The sequence below is a fragment of the Protopterus annectens genome, chromosome 3.part0, assembly GCF_019279795.1.
Source record: "Protopterus annectens isolate FY-2018-M chromosome 3.part0, PAN1.0, whole genome shotgun sequence".
Lineage (NCBI taxonomy): Eukaryota > Metazoa > Chordata > Ceratodontiformes > Protopteridae > Protopterus > Protopterus annectens.
In genome coordinates, this window is record NC_056731.1 from 324437338 (window position 1) to 324460272 (window position 22935).

At 44.5% G+C, this 22935-nt stretch overlaps 1 protein-coding gene across 1 annotated transcript in view; it reads left to right on the forward strand.

Moving 5' to 3' along the window:
• Positions 1-22935, forward strand: part of NFX1 (nuclear transcription factor, X-box binding 1) — a 1622551-nt gene that overhangs the window by 541252 nt on the left and 1058364 nt on the right. The window lies entirely within an intron of this gene.

Sequence of the window (22935 nt, forward strand, 5' to 3'; positions counted from 1 at the left end):
ACGTTGCCAATCCCAAACAGATGGCCAGATCTGCCCCCAAATCAGTGCACAGAGGCCCCGAAACAAGTTCTGTCCCTCATGAACATGTGTGGCTATTCAACCTGTACCAGAAGAGGAAAAGGGACAAGATTTCTATTCAAGACTTTTCCTGGTACCCAGAAAAGACAAATCATGGCGTCCACCTCTGGATTTACTGTCGGAAGAAAAAATTCAAGCGAGTCACATCTGCCTCAGGTGATGAAAAACTTCTTTATTTGCAGCTAACCAGATTACAGCAGCATGTTGGCCAAGATGATCTCAATCTGATCAGCTTGATGTTCATCGTGCATACAGCTGCAGTCATAACAGATGGGTTCTCCTGCTGTCAGGTGGGTCCTCGGTCGGCCGAATTCCAAAGTCTAGGTCCGGCGTCGGTTGTCGTCGCTTCTTCCCTGACGTCAGTGCGACAGGGGTATAAAAGAACCAGCCGACGCCATTTTCTTCAGTCTTTCTTGCCGCGCGGTGCCCGAAGCAGAAGCAGTTCGCAAGTGCTGGTCGGCCAGCTCCTGAAATTATGAAAATTTTGAAACCGAAGTCTTCTTGAAAGCGAAGTACCCTGTTGGGGAAACTTTTCTTGCCTCGGACCTATGTCAGACAAAGTTAATAATTGTATTTCATGTCGGAAGCAAATACCGCATAAGGATTTCCATTCCCTCTGTATACCTTGTTTAGGCCTAGACCACGACGTCTCGGTCTGTCGCTTTTGTGCTACATTCAACAAACGCACCATTAAGCGTCGGGCGGAGTTCGCCCAGCATTATTTTGGAAAAACATTCAACTATATTATGTCGTCGGATACTCCGACTCCAGTTTTGTCTAAAAAAACGCAAAGATAAGGACCGACACACGAGGTCCGCGGCCTCTACCGACACCACGCCAAAGCCGACTTCACATGATCCGGTTCTCAGCGAGGCGCCTACGCAGCCCCTGACAACCGACAACACTTCATTGGCGGTGTCTCCTGTGCCCGAGGTCGCAGGCTCCTCGGCCCACACCCCGACTACAGATACCGAAGCCACTCTTGGCGTTGAACCTCAAAATGTGGACAGGTCTACCTCCACTCAAGGTGTCTTCAGACCTTCCTCTTTCTCCATCAAGGCTTTCACTAAGTCTAAAGCAGCCATGCACTCTAAGAGACAAGCTACACAGGGCCCATCTCCAGGCTCCATGCCTAAAAAGCAGATGCTTAAAATGGCTGAGGATTTAATAACTCTTATCAGGGGTTCTCAACCCCCACCGGACAAAAGGCCCAGAGTGGAGGAAGAATCCCCCTCCTCTGATCAGGGCTCCATTATTTCAGAGCACTCTGATGATCAGGAACATTCTTACTCCCCTTTTGAAGGCTCTGATGCGGAGGAGTCCATTCCTTCTGTGTCCCCCGCAGAGGATTACTCATTTGGGGAAACTTTGCATACTTTAAGGGAACACTTCCACTGGGAAGGCCAAGATTATTCAGATTCCAAGAAAAAGCTTAGGGAATTTCTCTTACTACCTCAGCACAGGCCTCTGGCTATACCTCCTGTCTTGGACATCCTAGATGATGTTTACTCGGAGGCCTGCCTTAACCCGGACTCTCTGCCTCCAGCCCCAGTTAAGCCTGACAGGTACTACAGGGTTCCTGACTCACACCAATTTCTATACAAAAGCCATGCTGCTGACCCAGAAACCATCTCACAGGGCCCCAAGGGAATTAAGGCCTCCACTGCTAAAAACCCTTTACCTTCCGAGAGAGATTCCAGATCCTTAGAAAGGTGGGGAAAAAGGTATATACCTCGGCTACCTTAACCATGAGGGCCTTAAACTGTCAGTTCCATATGCTAAAATACCAACAGTTTTTGTTATCACAATTGAAAAGTAAAATGTCACAACCTGAACAACCAGATTTGAAGGAGTTGCAGGATTTGATGCATAGTGCAGAACAAGTGGGTAAGCATACCTTACAATGTGGTTTTGATGCTCTAGAGGCCTCATGTAGAGCTGCTGTTACAGGATCAGTCATACGTAGACATGCCTGGCTCAAGGAACAAACCTTGCCTGATCATGTCAAAGCTAAATTACTAGATGCCCCTCTTCAAAAGATGTATTATTTGGTGCTAATGCTGAGGAGGTATTAAGGAAAATGGAGGAAAAGGCTAAATCGATGCAAACTGTGAAAGATTTTCTACAGGTACAACCCCACGTTTCAGTAGAAATTGGCCTTCCAAAATTGGTCCTTTCCAGCCACGGACAGACCCCAAAGAGGCAGATACAGGCGCCCGAGGGGCAGAGGACAATCCCAAGGATCGTTTAGAGGCAGACAATGGCAAGCTCCTACACAGAGGTGGTGAGGATAACTCAATCATTCAGAAAGCAAGCCCAATGACTTTCCCTTTGCATGCCAAGCAAGACTCAAATGGCAGCCCCTTAGGAGGAAAGCTGGCATTATTTTCAAAGAATTGGCATATTGTCACAAAAGACAAATGGATCCTGGACATTATAAACAGAGGCTACAGATTCCATTTTCACACCCTTCCAAAAATGAGAATCATGCCAAACCTGCCACACAATCAAAGGGCAGAGGCACAAAGGCAAATTACAGATCTCATAGACATGAAAGCCATTCAAGAGGTACCTACGCACGAACAAGGTCAAGGTTTTTATTCCAGGCTATTCCTGGTACCAAGGAAGGGAAAAGATTGGAGACCTATTTTGGACCTGTCCATCCTAAACACATTTCTACTCGTACCAAAATTCAAGATGCTCACTCTATAGCAACTTCTTCCCATGCTGGGCAAGGAGTCTTGGCTGGTAACAATGGACCTCAAGGAGGCATACCTGCATGTCCCAATCAGACAAAATTGCAGAAGATACCTCAGATTTCTTGCAGGTTCAACACATTATCAATTCTCTGCATTGCCCTTTGGCTTATCTACTGCGCCCAGAGTATTCACGAAATGCCTGGCATCAGTAATTGCCTATTGCAGACTTCAAGGGATACAAATATACCCTTATTTGGACGACTGCCTGATCCAAGCGGACAGCAAGCACATTCTTCTGAAACATCTGGCTTATGTAATAATGTTGTTGAGCTCTCTGGGATACACAGTCAACAAAAAGAAATCAAGGCTAATACCCTCTCGGAAGATGATTTTCCTGGGTGCCAACCTGGACACAAACACCCAGATGGCCTACCTCATGCCAGAGAAACAGGGGCAACTGACTCAATACTTCAGAGAACTAGCAAATTGCACCAGGCTGACTGCAAGGAAAATCCTGCAGGCTCTGTGATTCATGGCATCTTGCATCTTACTAATCCCATGTGCAAAGCTGCATATGAGGAAACTTCAGTGGTACCTGAAAAACATATGGTCTCAACACAGCCACAGTTTGGAAACAATAATACCACTAATTCCATGTCTGCAAAAGGGATTTCTGTGGTGGGCTCAAGCATGCCAAACAAACACAGGTCTTCCATTCAGCAAGCCTCAAGCAAATCAAGTCATCACAACAGACGCCTCGGACTACGCCTGGGGGGCGCACTTGACAGATCGGTGCATTCAGGGCAAATGGTCCCAAAAAGAAAAGCACCTTCACATCAGTCAAAAGGAAATGCTAGCAGTAATAAATGCTATTATAGCTTTCAAGGACCTTCTGCAACCAGGTCAACTATTTATAAGAACGGACAACACCATGGTTATGTGGTACATAAACAAACAGGGAGGAACACATTCATACCCCCTATGCAGACTGGCCATGTCACTTTGGAACATGGCCATGGACTTGCACATCGAACTACAAGCACAGTACTTGCCAGGCAAGGAAAACACGCTGGCAGACAACCTAAGCAGAAATATGACAGATCCACATGAATGGAAGTTACATCCAAAAGTTTTTACAAAAATAATCCAAGCATGGGGAAGGCCAGACATAGATCTCTTTGCCTCCCACAAAAATCACCAATTGACAAAATTCTGCTCAAGGATTTTCCATCCAAAGGCCTGGAGAGTGGACGCTTTCTCTTTCAGTTGGACATCAATGACAGTTTATGCCTTCCCACCTCTTCCTCTGCTGCCCAAAGTTCTATTGAAAACCAGAGCAGACAGACCAAAGATGATTCTCATTGCTCCGGACTGGCCAAGACAACACTGGTATCCACTCCTGAGGAGCCTGACTCATTCCCCACCATGGACCCTGCCTCTAATGCCTCTTCTGACTCAGCACAGCTTCAAAACTCTTCCCAGCCAGCTAAAAACACTCAATCTAGCCGCATGGAAGATTCCTTAGCATCACAACAGACCCTACTCTCCAAGGAGGTGCAGGATGTCATTTTGGAGGCCAGAAGGCCGTCAACTAGAAAAGCTTACTCCGCAAAATGGAAACGGTTTTGTGTCTGGAATGAGAAAAAGGGCCAGGATCCTGGGAAACTGAATTTACCTCAAATACTACAGTATTTAGCTGAGCTGCTAAGCAGTGGACTTTCATTCTCCTCCATCAAAATCCATGCCTCAGCCATTTCTGCAGAATACAACACTGATCCTCCCTTATTCTCCCACCCTCTCAAGACATTTCCTCAGAGGGGCTAAGAATCTTAGACCCCCAAGAAAACAACCAATACCTGCTTGGGATCTCAATTTCATTCTGGAAAAACTGACCTTGCCTCCCTTTGAGCCAGCTGCCTCATCAGATTTGCAATATTTGTCCTGGAAAACAGCTTTCCTTCTGGCTATTACGTCAGCTCGTAGAGTTTCAGAACTATAAGCTCTCATGGCTGTGCAGCCTTTTATCATCTTCCATCAGGACAGAGTTTACTTACGAACCAACCCGTCCTTTATGCCTAAAGTGGTATCCAGGGTAGCTTTGAATTAGGCCATACACTTACCTACCTTTTATCCTAATCCTCAAAACAAAGGGTAGAGATTACTACATTCCTTGGACATCCACAGACAACTACGTTATTATCTGGACAGAACAAAGCCTTTCAGAAAATCAGAACAGCTCTTTGTGTCCTATGCTGTAGAGGAGCTCAAGGAAAGCCAATTTCGAAACAGACAATCTCAAAATGGATAGCCCACTGCATACGCTTTTGCTATTCTTTTCATGGCAAAACTGTACCTACAGGCATCAGATCTCACTCCACAAGGGCCACAGCTACCTCTGCAGCTTTCCTCAGAGGAGTTCCTACCAAAGATATTTTGGAAGCAGCCACTTGGAGTTCTGTGCATACCTTCTCCAAGCACTACCACCTACCATTATACTCCAAAACTAGAGCAGGCTTTGCCACTGCAGTCTTGCAGGGCATCCTGGCTCCTCCTAGTTCCACCTAGTGCCTACCACCCCTTTCTTAGCTTTGGGATTCTACCCATCTGTTATGACTGCAGCTGTATGCACGATGAACATAGTACAGTTTTGTACCTACCATAAATGTAGATGTTCAAGTGCTAATACAGCTGCAGTCCAGGTTTCCCTCCCTCCTTCCCCTCTTGGGACAGGCCTATAGGCTAACACATCCTCATACAACCTGATTGGGGTATTCATTTATGGTGTATTTGCTTGCAACTACTGTATTTTGATTATATTGCAGTGCTTTATTACACAAATTTATGTATTGCCTTCCTTCTGGGGGCACCTGACATCTGGGGCAAGAAAAACTGAAGAAAATGGCGTCGGCTGGTTCTTTTATACCCCTGTCGCACTGACGTCAGGGAAGAAGTGACGACAACCGACGCCGGACCTAGACTTTCAAATTCGGCCGACCGAGGACCCGCCTGACGGCAGTAGAACCCATCTGTTATGACTGCAGCTGTATTAGCACTCTAACATCTACATTTATGGTAGGTACAAAACTGTACTTTTACTGACATCAACTTTTATACTTTCCTGTTACTAGCCAAAATAGCTTTTGTTACATTTCTAACAGTTGACAGTTGGCTATGAAAAACATCTAGGATCACAATTTACCTCAGAAAAGAATGCTTTACCTCAAAACCACAGCTAGTGTAGAATGTTTACCTCAAAACCATAGTTATTGTAGAACATTCAAAAAGGTACAGCATACTTAGTTCAACAGTGGTAGCTGGAATTTTTCACAGCCTGCCTCAGTAAATTAACTCTTATTCAGAAGTATAGAAAACCGATGTTATTCAAGTTCATAAGCAAACTACATCTATCATAGGTAAAGCCCATCTTTAATAAACATGGTTCAATAACCTTTTCTTACCAACACTTCAGCAAATAGCATATTCATTTTGCTAGATGGGAGAAAGAGACAAATAATAGTATGTTTTAAAACTTTTTCTCTTAACATTTCCCCCCTCAAAACACTTTTGTCTTTTTATTTCAGCAATATATGGTAAAAACTAAGTTTTTCTTTGCATACATTACTTCATTTGCAAGACAAACTTTTAAACTTCAAAACATTTGCAAAAGTCACATTTCAATGTATTCACTTTCACCAGTCTGTTGCAACTGCTGGTATATCGTCTTCGTAACAGCAGTATCAACCAGTCTTTGTAGAAGACCTCTGACACTGTATACAACAGCAACCACATACCACCACGATAGCCACAGCGACTCCGACGGACACCAGGAAACTGCTAATGAGATGACTCCATTTTCCAAACCACGTTTGTAGAAAGTCTGTAAAGGGATTATTTACCCCAGAGTTCTCTGCCAATTCTTCGGATAACATCTCCAAACCTTTCAAAGCTCGAGTGATGCTCCCATCAGGGGCAGAGTTATTCGGAATATATGTACAACAGAAAGTCCCAAACATCTTGCAAACTCCTCCTCCTTTGGCCAGGAGCATATCCAACGCAATTCGATTCTGACATGCCACCTGCGAAGTGGCCTCCAGTTGTTCAGCAATACCTTTTAATGCATCTTTGGTGTAGTTCACAAAACACTGCTGGTTATAGTAAATGAAGTTGATCCAGTCCACATTCTTATTGGGTTGAATCCAGACGAAGATGGATGCAAAACCAGATGCTATTTGGTTTATTGCTTTGTATTCATCAGGCACGCCTCTTGGTACGCCAATGCTATCGATGTAGACACCGCTATCGAAGGATTGCTTCGGTGCCTCTCTTTTTCTCTTATTCAACCACTTCGGCTTTATTTCAGGTTCTCTTACGAAATTGCTTGCTAGAACTGGGAAAATGTGGAATGGAAGAATTAACTTTGCAAGTGCACAAGTTCCCTTCCAGGGAATCGTAAGCCTTGATCTGAGTTTGTTGTCTCCACATAACCACCATACGTCTGCTAAACTGTGAGTTTGGTTCTCCAGAAATGGATTTTCATTGCCATTCACAGTAACATTGCAATAGTTCTGTCCCATATTGCCATAATTATTTCCTGTGTCATCTCTGGAAATGCACATATATGAACCTGGATAGGAAATTGCTGCAGGCGGTTTCTCAACTTTGCTTATGACTGGAAAATGCTGAGTTTCATTTTTGCATTTATGTTCAGTTTTGTTGAAGAATAATTTTAACAGACACGTTAGGTTACCTTAATCTTGCATCAATGGGACTGTCGCTAGTTGCTGTTTGCCTTCAGCACAAGAAACACAGTTCTCACGATGTGCCTCTCTGGTACTATATCTAACCCAAGATGACCATTCATTATGGTGTACGAATCCCGTCTCGAGTAACAATTGTTCTTCTGTGAAGGCAAAATCTGCTTTACTTGTAGCATTTTTAAGGCTTTGTACTTTAAGTTGGAGGGTCCCCAAAGGATCAGTTCCAACTGGAAGAGACACTCCGATTCCATAAACTCCTGAATCACTTTCTTGTGGTGACACGATGGTTATAGTAATTACTTCGGTACCTTGGAAATGCGCAATTTTTATTCTTTGTTGCCTGCTTTTATCTTTCTCTGGTATCACTGCACCACTTGTTTCCCATCCATTTACATCTGTTGACCACCAAACATTTGACCAGGACGTACAGTCTCTATTGCACAAGTATTTTGCACGAGTCAAGAAATCATTATTGTTCCATTTAGAACAGTCCAAAATTCCTTCACAAAGTTTTACCTTAAACATAGTAGTAACACCTGTTTGCGCTTGCAGCACCACCATTCCTTTTTCTCTCACAACTGTTCCTTCTCGTATGGACATATTTACTTTTGCCACCAAAATCATCAAGTACCAGTTGAACATGGCCATCCTTCCTTTGTAGTCAGACTTTGCATTCAGGGGTCCGATAGAGTCTGACCAACATCAATGGTAGAAGGAAAAGTCTTAAGTTTTTTACAGTGGGTGATATGAATCCACAAAGTCCTCTCTGCGATCTTCACAGCCGTAGGTGTTGAGATGAGTACTTGATATGGGCCTTCCCACCTGGGGGATGACCAGTTCTTTCTCTTCACAATTCGGATCCACACCCAGTCCCCGGGTGCCGCGCTTAACAAGGTTTCACTTCTGGAATCTGCAAAGGAGTCATTGGTTACAAGAGACTTCACATTTAGCAGCTTCTTCATATAATCCGCCAGATCCTCACCCCCCTGACGTTCCGCTGGCAACAGTCCTTGCCACTGCGGGACGTAATATGGTCTCCCAAACAAAAGTTCAAATGGTGTAAGTTCTTTGTAGGAGGGTGAGATTCGCATGTACAGGAGTGCCAGTGGAAGGCACGCAGTCCAGGATCTATGCATTTCTGCCATCAGTTTGCGGAGCTTACTCTTCAAGACACCGTTGTGCCTCTCCACCAGTCCAGCTGACTGCGGATGGTAAGCACAGTGGTACTTGAGATCAATTTGAAACACTTGACCCAACTTGTGCACAATCTGGTTTACAAAAGGAGACCCATTATCACTATAAATGCACCTTGGAAGGCCAAATCGGGGAATTATTTCTGTTGTCAAAAGCTTTGCTACTGTGTGCGCATCAGGATGCTTTACTGGAAAAGCTTCTACCCACTTAGAAAAAGCATCAATTATGACTAGACAAAACTTTTTTCCCTCTGAGGGTGTCAACTCAAAGTCCATACAGAGTGTGTGGAATGGATATGGAGGGGTAGGGAATGCCTGCTGAGATTTTTTAACTCCCCCCTGAGCATGATACTTTGCACATAATAAACAAGATAAACAGAATTGCTTTGCATAAGTTGAAAATCCTTTACACCAAAACACCTTAGACACTATTTGAACCATTGTCTGTACTCCTACATGGGCAGGTCCATGACTAACCAATGCAGCATACCTAAAAAGGTTTGAGGGTAATACCATTTTGCCATCTGATGCCCTATACAACCCATCCTGTTGAGTGATACAATATTTCACCCAACGACATTTTTCTTTCTGTGTTGTCAATGTTTGCATTACTTTTAGTGTCTCTAAGTCTAAGAGGTGTCCGGGCTCTAAGTCATTGTCATGTAAAAGCAAATCATTTTCTTGAGCTGCCTTTTTTGCAGCCATATCAGCAAAAGCATTTCCCCTGGAGACAGGATCTTTTTTGTTAGTATGTGCGGAACATGTACGTATTGCTATCTGAAGTGGTAATTGCACTGCATCTAACAACTGTAAAATTAAATCTCTGTGATTTATTGGTTTGCCTGTCGCAGTAACCATTCCCCTATTCTTCCATTGTTGAGCGAAAACATGTACAGTAGAGAAAGCATATTGACTATCTGTATAAATTGTCACTTTTTTACCCTCCCCTAAGGTACAAGCTCGAGTCAAAGCCACTAACTCAGCTGCTTGGGCAGAATAAATGTTTGACAATCCTTTTGCTTCCAAAATTTCAGTTTCTGTGGTGACAGCATACCCTACTAGTGTTTTTCCTACAGTGTCCTTCTTTGCTGATCCGTCTACAAACAAAACGAGATCAGAATCTACCAACGAAATATCCGTTCAATCTGGTCAGGGAAGTACTTTGTTATGAATGCTCTCTAAACAAACGTGTGGAGTACCTTCTTCTGGAGTCGGCAAAAGTGTCGCCGGGTTAAGAGTAGTACATCTTTCTATGGTCATATATGGCTGTGTCCGCAGCACTGTCATACACGACAAATGTCGACTAGGAGATAAAAAGGTTATCTTATCTTGCAAAAGTATACTAGCTGCTGAATGTGGAACTCGCAATTTTAATGGGTGAAACAAAACTAATGATGCTGAGGCTTGCACTGCCATGGCGGCTGCCACTACAGCTTGAACACAATGCGGCAATGCCCTTGCAACAGGATCTAATCTGGAGGAATAAAAAGCTATCAGTCTCTGTTTATCCCCATGTACTTGCACCAGAACCGAAGTCATATATCCTCCCTTACAATCAACCATTTGTACAAACTGCTTAGAATAGTTCGGAAAACCCAAAACAGAGGATCCTGCTATCAATTGCTTAATTCTTTTAAATGCTTGTATTGCCTTGTCTGTCCACTGTATATTACTTTTAGCTGCCATGGGAGAGTCATAGATCAGTGCGGTCAATGGCCCTACTTCTTCAGCATAATTAGGAATCCAACTTCTACAAAAATTAGTCACACCTAAAAACGACATCATCTCCCGCTTAGTCGTAGGCATAGATGCTTCAAGAATTGCTTGGTTTCTTTTATTTTCCAATTGTCTACCTTCCTGCGAGATTAAATAACCCAAGTACTTTACTTGTGCTCAGCTAAAAAACTAAGAAGGGCAAGGGTATCCTTTTTACAACTTTCCTGCGTGGGTGAGGCCAATAAAATATCATCTACATACAACAGAACCTGGCTTCCCTCTGGGAGGAACAAACTGAGCTAAATTCGCAGTCATTTCTTGTGCGAATATTGTCGGACTCTCACAATAACCCTGTGGCAATCTGGTGTATGTGTATCTTTTACCTTGGAAAGTGAATGCAAACCAAAATCTACTCTCCTTGTGTAGTGGTATGGAGAAAAAGGCATTGCTTATATCTGACAGAAAAATATCTGTGCTGAGGTAGTAAATCATTAAGTAATGTATAGGGGTCAGGGACCACTGGTGCTCTTGGGATCACAGCTGAATTAACTGCTTGTAAATCCTGAACCAACCTCCATGACCCATCCGGTTTCTTTACAGTAAACAACAGAGTATTGCAGGGTGAATCTGGGCATTCAACAAGAATTCCTACCTGTTTTAGCTGTTCAATAACTGGTTTAATTCCTTCCTCTGCTTGCTTACTTAGTGGGATATTGGTGCTTACGAGGTCTAAAAACCTGACTTTGCAGATGTCCTTCATGGATGCATCTGCAGTCATAACAAGTGGGTTGTCCTGTCGTCAGGCAGCCCTGCAGTCGGCCGGATTCCAAAGTCCGGGTCCGGCTTCGGCTGATGTCGCACTCCACCCGACGTCATCTCTGTTGGTCTTCGGGTATAAAAGCATCAGCCGACGCCATTTTCCCCAGTCTTTCTTGCCGTGGCGCCGAAGCAGAAGCTGTTCGCAAGTGCCGGTCGGTCGGATCCAGAGATTACTTCTACCGAATACTACTTCGAAGACTTCTAAAGCTAAGTACCCCGTTGGGGACTCTTTCTTGCCTCAGCCGATGTCAGAAAAAGTTAACAATTGTTTAACCTGTGGGAAACAAATACCTCATAAAGATTTCCACTCTTACTGTCTGCCTTGTTTAGGCCCAGCCCACGACGTAGCTGCCTGTTCGGCCTGTGCCTCTTTCAACCGACGAACGCTTAGGCGTCGGTCGGAGTTTGCAGAACAGTTTTTCGGTTCTGATTTTGCGTACATTATGCCGTCTGATCCTCCGACTACCCAATCTACCAAAAAGCCAAAGATAAACCGACACTTTCGCGGTCCGCGGTTTCGCCGAAACCACGGTAAAGCAAACCAAGAGTGCCTCGGTTCCGGCCGAAACCGAGAAAACTGATCAAAGTACAGCTGAACCTATTCTTACAACTGAGGCCCCTGCTACAACTCTTGAATCGACCTCAGAAATTTTACCCACTACGGTGGTTGACTTATCAGACACCATCCCTTTGGATGTCTCTACCCCAGCACGTGGTGCTGTTAGGCCTCCAGCAGCCATGTCCATTAAGGCCTTCGCCAGGGCTAAAGCAGCCAAGACTACTAAAACAGTGCCTGTTAAACCCCCCACATCCAGGCCCTCTTCTAGTTCTCAAATGCTTTCTTTGGCAGAAGATTTAATTTCTTTAATTAGAGGATCTCAATCTCACCCAGACAGGGCCTCTCGGCCCCCAGAGAAGAGACCTAGGGCAGAGCCCCCTGACCCAGTGTCTTCTGATGATTCTGCTGATGAATCAGACATAACTGACCAGCCAGAGGCTCCCTTCTCCAATTTTGAAGATTCTGATGCTGAAGAATCCATTCCAGCTGCTTCCCCACCAGAAGAATTCTCCTTTGGGGAAACCTTGCATGCCATGAGAACAGTTCCAATGGCAGCAACAGGATTTTTCAGACTCCAGAAAAGACTTAGGACCTTTCTGCACCTCCCACAGCACAGGCCCTTAGCTATACCTCCTGTTCTCTCTGTGGTGGATGATGCTTTCAATGATGTTTGCTCCTCCAGATTCTTTACCCCCAGCCCCTGCCAAACCAGACAGATTTTACAGGGTGCCAGATACTCATCACCACCTTTACAAGGCCCCACTTGCAGACCCAGAAACTATATCCCAGGGTCCCAAGGCAGTAGCCGCGACCACAGCTAAAAACCCTATTCCTTCTGAAAGGGAAGCAAGGTCATTAGACAGATGGGGTAAAAAGGTCTACACTTCAGCTACTCTCTCAGCTAGAGCTTTAAACTGTCAGTTTCACATGATACAATACCAAGAGTTTATGCTTGATCAGTTAACTAAAAAAATAACCACGGATGAATCTCTTGATAAGAAATATATATTAGAGATGGCAAATAACATACAACAGGTTAGCAACCATTCCTTAAAATGTGGCTATGATGCACTGGAGGCTTCATTTAGATCAGCCATGACAGGCACAATGATAAGAAGGCATGCATGGCTAAAGGAACAAGCCTTACCGGATCATGTTAAAGCTAAGTTGCTAGATGCTTCTATGGACAAGACAAGTTTGTTTGGTACACCTGCCCAGCAGGTTATGAAGAAAATGGAAGAAAAGGCAAAATCTGTTCAAACTGTTAAAGATTTCTTGCAGGTTCAACCCCAAGGTTTAGCAGGAACTGGCCTGCCAAAATTGGTCCTTTCCTGACTCCACAAAATTTCAAAGGGGCAGGAATAGGCTCCAGAGGCAGAAACCAATCCAGAGGAGGTGCCTACAGAGGCGACAGTGGCAAGGTAACAACAGAGGCACAGACACAGCCACTACCACTACATCAGCACAACCACAGTGACTTAATTCTAAATCCGCCTACCAGGGAACAAATAGCAGCTCCTCTAGGCGGAAAGTTAACCTTATTTTCAAAGAACTGGCACTACATAACAAAAGACAAGTGGATTTTACAAACCATAGATCAAGGTTACGGTTTCACTTCCACACTTTACCAGTCATAAGAGGAATGCCAAATCTACCTCCAAATCAAAAAACAGAGGCTCTACGCCAGATAATGGAGTTAGCAAACATGAGAGCTGTGGAAAGAGTGCCAACAGCAGAACAAGGAAAGGGTTCTATTCCAGACTATTCCTAGTTCCAAGAAAGGAAAAAGTTGGAGACCAATTCTCGACCTGTCCACCTTAAATACATACATCATTGTCCCAAAATTCAAAATGCTGACCCTACAGCAACTTCTTCCCATGCTGGGCAAGGAGTCTTGGCTGGTAACTCTAGATCTCAAGGAGGCATACCTGCACGTCCCCATTCGACCAATCTGCAGAAGATACCTCAGATTTCTTGCAGGATCAGAGCACTATCAATTCTCAGCATTGCCCTTTGGCTTATCTACTGCCCAGAGTATTCACAAAATGCCTGGCATCAGTAATCGCCCATTGCAGACTACAGGAATTCAAATTTACCCATACCTGGACGACTGCCTGCTACAAGGGACAACAAAAGCAAGCTGACAACAGATTTACAAAGGGTCATTTACTTGCTACAAGGACTGGGATACACAGTCAATTTACAAAAGTCAAGGCTGATACCATCCCAAACAAGGACATTCTTGGGCGAATTGGACACAGTACAACAAATGGCATTCCTGACTACAGAAAAACAAAAGAACTTCCTCTTTACTTCTTGGCACTAACAAAACTGAACAAGTTAACAGCAAGAAAAGTTCTGCAGGCCTTGGGCTTCATGGCATCATGCATAATCTTGGTCCCATTTGCCAGACTACATATGAGGAAACTACAGTGGTACCTAAAGAATTTATGGTCCCAACACAGACACAGTCTAGAAACAGAAATCCCACTAATTCCATGCTTAAAACAGGAGTTCCTATGGTGGGCTCAGGCATGCCAGTCAAACCCAGGCCTACCCTTTCGCAGATGTCAACCAAGCCAGACCATCACAACAGGCGCTTCAGACCTAGGATGGGGCCCACATGCTGGACAAATGCGTGCAAGGATTGTGGACACAGGATCAACTTCACCTGCACATCAATCTAAAAGAAATGCTGGCAGTAAAACTGGCAATCCAAAAGTTCAAACCATTTCTCAAAGAGGGCCAGTTGATAAGGACAGACAACACCACAGTCATGTGGTACATCAACAAACAGGGAGGCACTCATTCATACCCCTATGCAGAATGACCTTGGAGCTGTGGACCCTGGCACTCAGCTACAACATTCAGTTACAGGCAATATTTGTACCGGGAAAGACAATACTCTAGCAGACATATTAAGCAGAACCACCCGGATGCCCACGAATGGAAGCTGCACCCGGACATCTTCAAGACCATCTCAAAGAAATGGGGAATGCCACAGATAGACCTATTCGCATCACCTCTCAATCACCAGCTCAAAAATTCTGCACAAGGACATTCCACCCACTAGCATGGAAAGTGGACTCACTCTCCTTCAACTGGAAAGGCCTAACAGCATATGCATTCCCACCTCTTCCTTTGATACACAAGGTACTACTAAAAATCAAGGAAGCACCTCCAAGGACAACCCTGATAGCTCCAAACTGGCCAAGACAACACTGGTACCCACTACTGCAGCGCATGTCTCGAACAATATGTGGCCAATACCCTGATGCCTTTGATGTTAACTCAGAACAACTACAGCATCATACATCCAAACCTAAAAACGCTGCAACTGACTGCATGGAACATCACATAGCAGCAGCTAATCCAGAACTTTCCCAAAGAGTTAAAGACATTATTCTTGAAGCACGCAGACCTTCAACAAGAAGGAACTATGCTGGAAAATGGAAAAGGTTTGTCATTTGGAGTACGGAAAGAGGAAAAGATGTGTCAAACATAGATATGCCTAACATTCTGGAGTATCTGGCGAACTTCTTCATTCAGGCCTGTCCTACTCCTCCATCAAGATACATGCATCAGCTATTTCAGCAGAATACAGCTTTGATCCACCTGTTTTTAGCACCCTTTGCTCAGGCAGTTCCTCAGAGGAATCAAGAATGTAAAACCTCCAAGGAAACCACCATTACCAGCTTGGGATTTAAACTTTGTGCTAGAAAAGTTGACACTATCACCCTTTGAACCAGCAGCAACAGCAGACCTACAACACCTGTCATGGAAAACTGCTTTCCTACTGGCAATTACTTCAGCAAGGAGGGTTTCAGAACTACAGGCCTTAATGGCAGTGCAACCCTTCCTAATCTTCCACCAAGATAGAGTGTCCATGAGGACTAATCCTACATTTATGCCCAAGGTGGTATCCAGAGTGTCTTTAAACCAGGCAATCCACCTACCTACCTTCTTTCCCAACCCACAAAACAGAGGGAAAGAATACTGCATACCTTGGATGTACATAGACAGCTACGCTACTACTTGGACAGAACAAAAATAGCAGAAAGACTGACCAACTTTTGTAGCCTATGCAACAGGAAGGGAAGGAAAAGCTATTTCCAAACAGACAATCTCCAAATGGATAGGAAATTGCATACGATACTGTTACTCCTTCCATGGAAAACCAATTCCACAGAACATAAGACCTCATTCTACAAGGGCAACAGCCACTACCACAGCCTTCTTCAGGAGTGGCAACCAAAGACATTATTGAGGCGGCTACTTGGACCTCCGTGCATACATTTGCCAAGCATTATAATTTGCCTCTATATTCCAGATCCCGAGCAGGGTTTGCCACTGCTGTACTGCAAGGGATCCTAAACACACCATAATCTACTTTTATTCTCCTCCCTAGTTGGCTATGGTATTCTACCCATTTGTTATGACTGCAGATGCATCCATGAAGGACATAGTACAGTTTTGTACCTACCATAAATGTAGATGTCCGAACTGGATAGCATCTGCAGTCAGGATTCCCTCCTTCCCTCTGTGGTACTCCTAGGGTGTTTACCCACCTAATAGCTAGCTGTTGGGGGAGTCTTTATGGTGTATTTGTTTGTATATATGTACATATATGCTTATTGTTGTGTTTACCTCTATCTATTTGGAAACATTGGCATCTATCCAAATTTTAGCCTGCAAGAGGGCTACTGGCATCTGGGGCAAGAAACACTGAGGAAAATGGCGTCGGCTGATGCTTTTATACCCGAAGACCAACAGAGATGACGTCGGGTGGAGTGCGACATCAGCCGAAGCCGGACCCGGACTTTGGAATCCGGCCGACTGCAGGGCTGCCTGACGACAGGACAACCCACTTGTTATGACTGCAGATGCTATCCAGTTCGGACATCTACATTTATGGTAGGTACAAAACTGTACTTTATACAAACTTCACCTGCTGTTTTCATTAATCCTACATCTCCTTTACCTTTTGACCATAAATCTACAGGCAAGGCACTTAACGCACTATCTTCCTCTTGAGTTAGGAGGATTTGTCATGCTATTTCTGTTTTGTCATCCCTGAGGTGCACACTTGGTCGTGCCCAAGTCACCCAATTTAATCTTTGTACCTGGATCTGTTGATCTTTTAACTGACTTTCAGACATTGTGTTCCAAATCATTATCTTTTTCGCCAAATTTACCCAATGTGTCCCCACTGCTTTAGTAACTGAGATATGTGGGCTATAACTTGAGCGATATAAAGAACTCATTTTCTTAGTCAAAGTACAGGTTACTACTGTATTACCTTGCGTATCCCAAAACATATCATTCAAAATTATCCTTGCACAATTGTGCTTAAAGAATTCTTTTTCAAATTCTTTATCCGGACCAGGGGTCTTATAGAACATTGTACAATGTAAGTGCGCCGCAACCTGCGGTGACCCGCTCCTAGATTTACTTAGAGCTAGATTGATCAACTCTGTATCAACCCTCCCCGGGCCGTCTGAAATCAAGTCTAGGCTATACCAGTAAAACAAGTCTTGTACTCCCTGTACTACTAAGCCATCCACTAACCTTTTTGCCTCAATACCTTTAGGTGTGGGAATTGCCGCTATTCCAAACACATGCATCAAATCTCTTCCTAGCAAATTAACTGGACAAACTTTTGATATAATTACCCTACACCTAACAGTTTGGTTTGTTTGCGGATCTGTGAACAGTAGAGAATGAGACAGTGGTTCCTTATACATTTTCCCGTTTGCTGCTTTCACAAGGACAAACTCATCTGTTTTGCAGTTCGGAGGCAGAACTGCTGGACCCAAAAGTGTACGCGATGCACCTGAATCGCATAAAAACTCCACTTTCTGTCCCTCAACCAAAAACTCTATCATGGGTTTCTGATCTAGATGCATAGCAATACCCAAATTTGCCAGGTTTATGACTTCACAGTCACAATCCCGCCCTTCCATTAGAGTGTTCTGACATTCATCGTAGAGAGTGTATGCCTCTTCATTATCCCCATAGTGAAGATGGCGCCTTTCTTTACTATCATATAGTCATGCGGAGCCCTTGATGTCCTTCATGGATGCATCTGCAGTCATAACAAATGGGTTGTCCTGTCGTCAGGCAGCCCTTCGGTCGGCCGGATTCCAAAGTCTGGGTCCGGCCGCTGATGTCGCACTTCACCCGGCGTCATCTCTGCTGGTCTTCGGGTATAAAGGCATCAGCCGACGCCATTTTCCTCAGTCTTTCTTGCCGCGTGGCGCCCGAAGCAGAAGCTGTTCGCAAGTGCCGGTCGGTCAGATCCAGAGATTACTACTACAGAATACTACTTTGAAGACTTCTAAAAAGCTAAGTACCCCGTTGGGGACTCTTTCTTGCCTCAGCCGATGTCAGAAAAAGTCAATAACTGTTTAACTTGTGGGAAACAAATACCTCATAAAGATTTCCACTCTTACTGTTTGCCTTGCTTAGGCCCAGACCACGACGTAGCAGCCTGTTTGGCCTGTGCTTCCTTCAACCGACGAACGCTTAGGCGTCGGTCGGTGTTTGCTGTACAGTTTTTCGGCTCAGATTTTACGGACATTATGCCGGATCCTCCGACTACCCAAATTGTTAAAAAAAGAAAGAAAAGACCGACAGTCGCGGTCCGCGGTTTCGGCGAAACCACGGTTAAGCAAGCAGCGCGAGTGTCTCGGTTTCGGCGAAACCAAAACTGGTCAATCTTCAGCCGAATCCATGACTACTACTGAGGCTCCTGTTACCTTATCTGAATCAGCCTCAGAAATTTTGCCTACAACTGTGGTTCCTACTGATCTATCAGACACCATCCCCTTGGATATCTCTACCCCAGCACGTGGTGCTGCTAGGCCTCCTGCAGCCATGTCTATTAAGGCCTTTGCCAGGGCTAAAGCAGCCAAATCAGCTAAATCAGTGCCTGTTAAACCACCCTCACTCAGGCCCACTTCTAGTTCACAAATGCTTACTCTGGCAGAAGATTTAATATCCTTAATTAGGGGATCCCAATCTCACACAGACAGGGCCTCTCAGCCCCCAGAAAAGAGACCTAGAGCAGAGCCCCCCGAGCCTGTGTCCTCTGATGATTCTGCGGCTGACTCAGACATTACAGACCAGCCAGAGGCTCCTTTTTCCAATTATGAAGATTCAGATGCTGAAGAATCCATTCCAGCTGCCTCTCCACCAGAGGAATTCTCCTTTGGGGAAACCTTACATGCCATGAGAGAACAATTCCAGTGGCAGGGACAAGATTTCTCAGATTCAAGAAAAAGGCTTAGGACTTTTCTGCACTTACCACAACATAGGCCCTTAGCTATACCTCCTGTCCTATCTGTTGTGGACGATGCATTTAATGATGTCTGCACTGCACCTGATTCTTTACCTCCAGCCCCTGCCAAACCAGATAGATTTTACAGGGTGCCAGACACTCATCACCACCTATACAAGGCCCCACTTGCAGACCCCGAAACTATATCCCAGGGGCCTAAGGCAGTAGCCTCGACCACAGCAAAAACCCTATTCCCTCTGAAAGGAATCCAGGTCCTTAGAGATGGGGGAAAAAAAGTCTACACCTCTGCTACTCTCTCTGCTAGAGCTTTAAACTGTCAGTTTCACATGATCCAATACCAAGAGTTTATGCTTGATCAGTTAATTAAAAGCTGTCCTCTGATGAATCTTTAGATAAGAAATATGTATTAGAAATGGTGAATAACATCCAACAGGTTAGTAACCATTCTTTAAAATGTGGCTATGATGCACTGGATGCTTCATTTAGATCAGCCATGACTGGCACAGTGATAAGAAGGCATGCATGGTTGAAAGAACAGGTCTTGCCGGATCATGTTAAAGCTAAGCTATTGGATGCTCCTATGGATAAGGCCAGTCTATTTGGGGAACCTGCCCAGCAGGTAATGAAGAAAATGGAAGAGAAGGCAAAAATCTGTACAAACAGTTAAAGATTTCCTACAGGTTCAGCCCCCAAGGTTTAGCAGGAATTGGCCTGCCAAAAATTGGTCCTTTCCTGACTCCACAAGATCCCAAAGGGGCAGGAACAGACGCTCTAGGGGCAGAAATCAATCCAGAGGAGGTGCCTACAGAGGACGACAGTGGCAAGGCAATAACCGAGGCACAGACGCAACCACTGCAACAGAACAATCACAGTGACTTGGCTCTGACTCCGCCTACCAGGGAGCAAATAGCAGCACCATTAGGCGGAAAGTTAGCCTTATTCTCGAAAAATTGGCACTATATTACAAAAGACAAGTGGATTTTGCAAACCATAGACCAAGGCTACCGGTTCCACTTCCACACTTTACCATTAAAAAGAGGAATGCCAAACCTGCCCCCAAATCAAAAAATAAAGCCCTGCACCAGACAGCAGAATTAATAAAGATGAGAGCTGTGGAAAGGGTACCAATAACAGAACAGGGCAAAGGATTCTACTCCAGACTCTTCCTAGTACCAAGAAAAGAAAAAAACTGGAGACCTATTCTCGACCTGTCCATCTTAAACACATACATCATTGTCCCAAAATTCAAAATGCTGACCCTACAGCAACTTCTTCCCATGCTGGGCAAGGAGTGTTGGCTGGTAACTCTAGATCTCAAGGAGGCATACCTGCACGTCCCCATTCGACCAAATTGCAGAAGATACCTCAGATTTCTTGCAGGATCAGAGCATTATCAATTCTCAGCATTGCCCTTTGGCTTATCTACTGCACCCAGAGTATTCACAAAATGCCTGGCATCAGTAATCGCTCACTGCAGGGTACAGGGAATCCAAATTTATCCATACCTGGACGACTGCCTGTTACAAGCGGACAACAAAAGCAAGCTGACAACAGATTTACAAAGGGTCATTTACTTGCTACAAGCCCTGGGATACACAGTCAATTTTCAAAAGTCAAGACTGATACCATCCCAGACAAGAACTTTCTTGGGCGCGGAATTGGACACAGTAAAACAGATGGCATTCCTAACTGCAGAAAAACAAAAAGAACTCCCTCTTTACTTCTTGGCATTAACAAAGTAGAACAAACTAACAGCAAGAAAAGTTCTGCAGGCCTTGGGCTTCATGGCATCATGCATAATCTTGGTCCCACATGCCAGACTGCATATGAGAAAGTTACAGTGGTACCTAAAGAATTTATGGTCTCAACACAGGCACAGCTTAGAAACAGAAATACCACTAATCCCATGCTTAAAACAGGAGTTCCTATGGTGGGCTCGGGCATGCCAGTCAAACCCAGGCTTACCCTTCCACAACTTCGAGCAACCCAAACCATCACAACGGATGCCTCAGACCTAGGATAGGGGGCACACATGCTGGACAAATGCGTACAAGGACTGTGGACTCAGGACCAGCTGCACCTGCACATAAACCAAAAAGAAATGCTGGCAGTAAAACTGGCAATCCTAAAATTCAGACCTTTCCTCAAAGAAGGCCATTTGATGATAAGGACAGACAACACCACAGTCATGTGGTACATCAACAAACAGGGTGGCACTCATTCTTACCCCCTATGCAGAATGACTTTGGACCTTTGGAATCTGGCTCTCAGCTACAACATCCAGTTACAGGCAATATTTGTACCGGGAAAAGAGAACACCCTAGCAGACATTTTAAGCAGAACCACCTCGGATGCTCACGAATGGATGCTACACCCGGACATCTTCAAGGCCATCACAAAGAAATGGGGAATGCCACAAATAGATCTATTCGCTTCCCCACAAAATCACCAGCTCAAAAAATTCTGCACAAGGACATTCCACCCACTTGCATGGAAGGTGGACTCTCTATCCTTCAGCTGGAAAGGCCTGACAGCATATGCATTCCCACCTCTTCCCTTGATGCACAAGGTACTACTGAAAATCAAAGAGAAACGTCCAAGGATAATTCTGATAGCTCCGAACTGGCCAAGACAACACTGGTACCCATTGCTGAGGAGCATGTCTCGGAAGAAAATGTGGTCAATACCCCTGATGCCTCTGATGTTAACTCAGAACAGCTACAACATACATCCAAACCTAAAAACCTTGCAACTGACTGCCTGGAACATCACATAGCAGTAACTAACCCAGACCTTTCACAAAGGGTTAAAGACATTATCCTTGAAGCCCGCAGACCTTCAACAAGAAGGAACTATGCAGGAAAATGGAAAAGGTTCGTCATTTGGAGTACTGAAAGAGGAAAAGATGTGTCGAACATAGATATTGCTAACATTCTGGAGTACTTGGCAGAGCTTCTACATACAGGCCTGTCCTATTCCTCCATCAAGATACATGCATCAGCTATTTCAGCAGAATACAGCTTTGATCCTCCTGTCTTTTCACATCCTCTACTCAGGCAGTTTCTCAGAGGGATCAAGAATGTAAAACCTCCTAGGAAACCACCATTACCAGCATGGGACTTGAATTTTGTACTAGAAAAGTTGACACTCCTCAGTTTGAACCAGCAGCAACAGCAGATCTACAACACCTGTCATGGAAAACTGCTTTCCTACTGGCTATTACTTCAGCAAGGAGGGTTTGAACTACAGGCCTTAATGGCAGTGCAACCCTTCCTAATCTTCCATCAAGATAGGGTGTCCATGAGAACTAATCCTACATTTATGCCTAAGGTGGTATCCAGAGTGTCTTTAAACCAGGCAATCCACCTACCTACCTTCTTTCCCAATCCACAAAACAGAGGTGAAAGAATAATGCATACCTTGGATGTACACAGACAGTTACGCTACTACCTGGACAGAACCAAAGGTAACAGAAAAACTGACCAGCTCTTTGTAGCCTATGCAACAGGAAGGGAAGGAAAAGCAATTTCCAAACAGACAATCTCCAAATGGATAGGAAATTGCATAAGATTCTGTTACTCCTACCATGGAAAACCAATTCCACAGAACATAAGACCTCATTCTACAAGGGCTACAGCCACTACCACAGCTTTCTTAAGAGGAGTGGCAACCAAGGACATTATTGAGGCGGCTACTTGGACCTCCGTGCATACATTTGCCAAGCATTACAATTTACCTCTATATTCTAGATCCCGAGCAGGGTTTGCCACTGCTGTACTGCAAGGGATCCTGACTACACCATAATTATTATTCC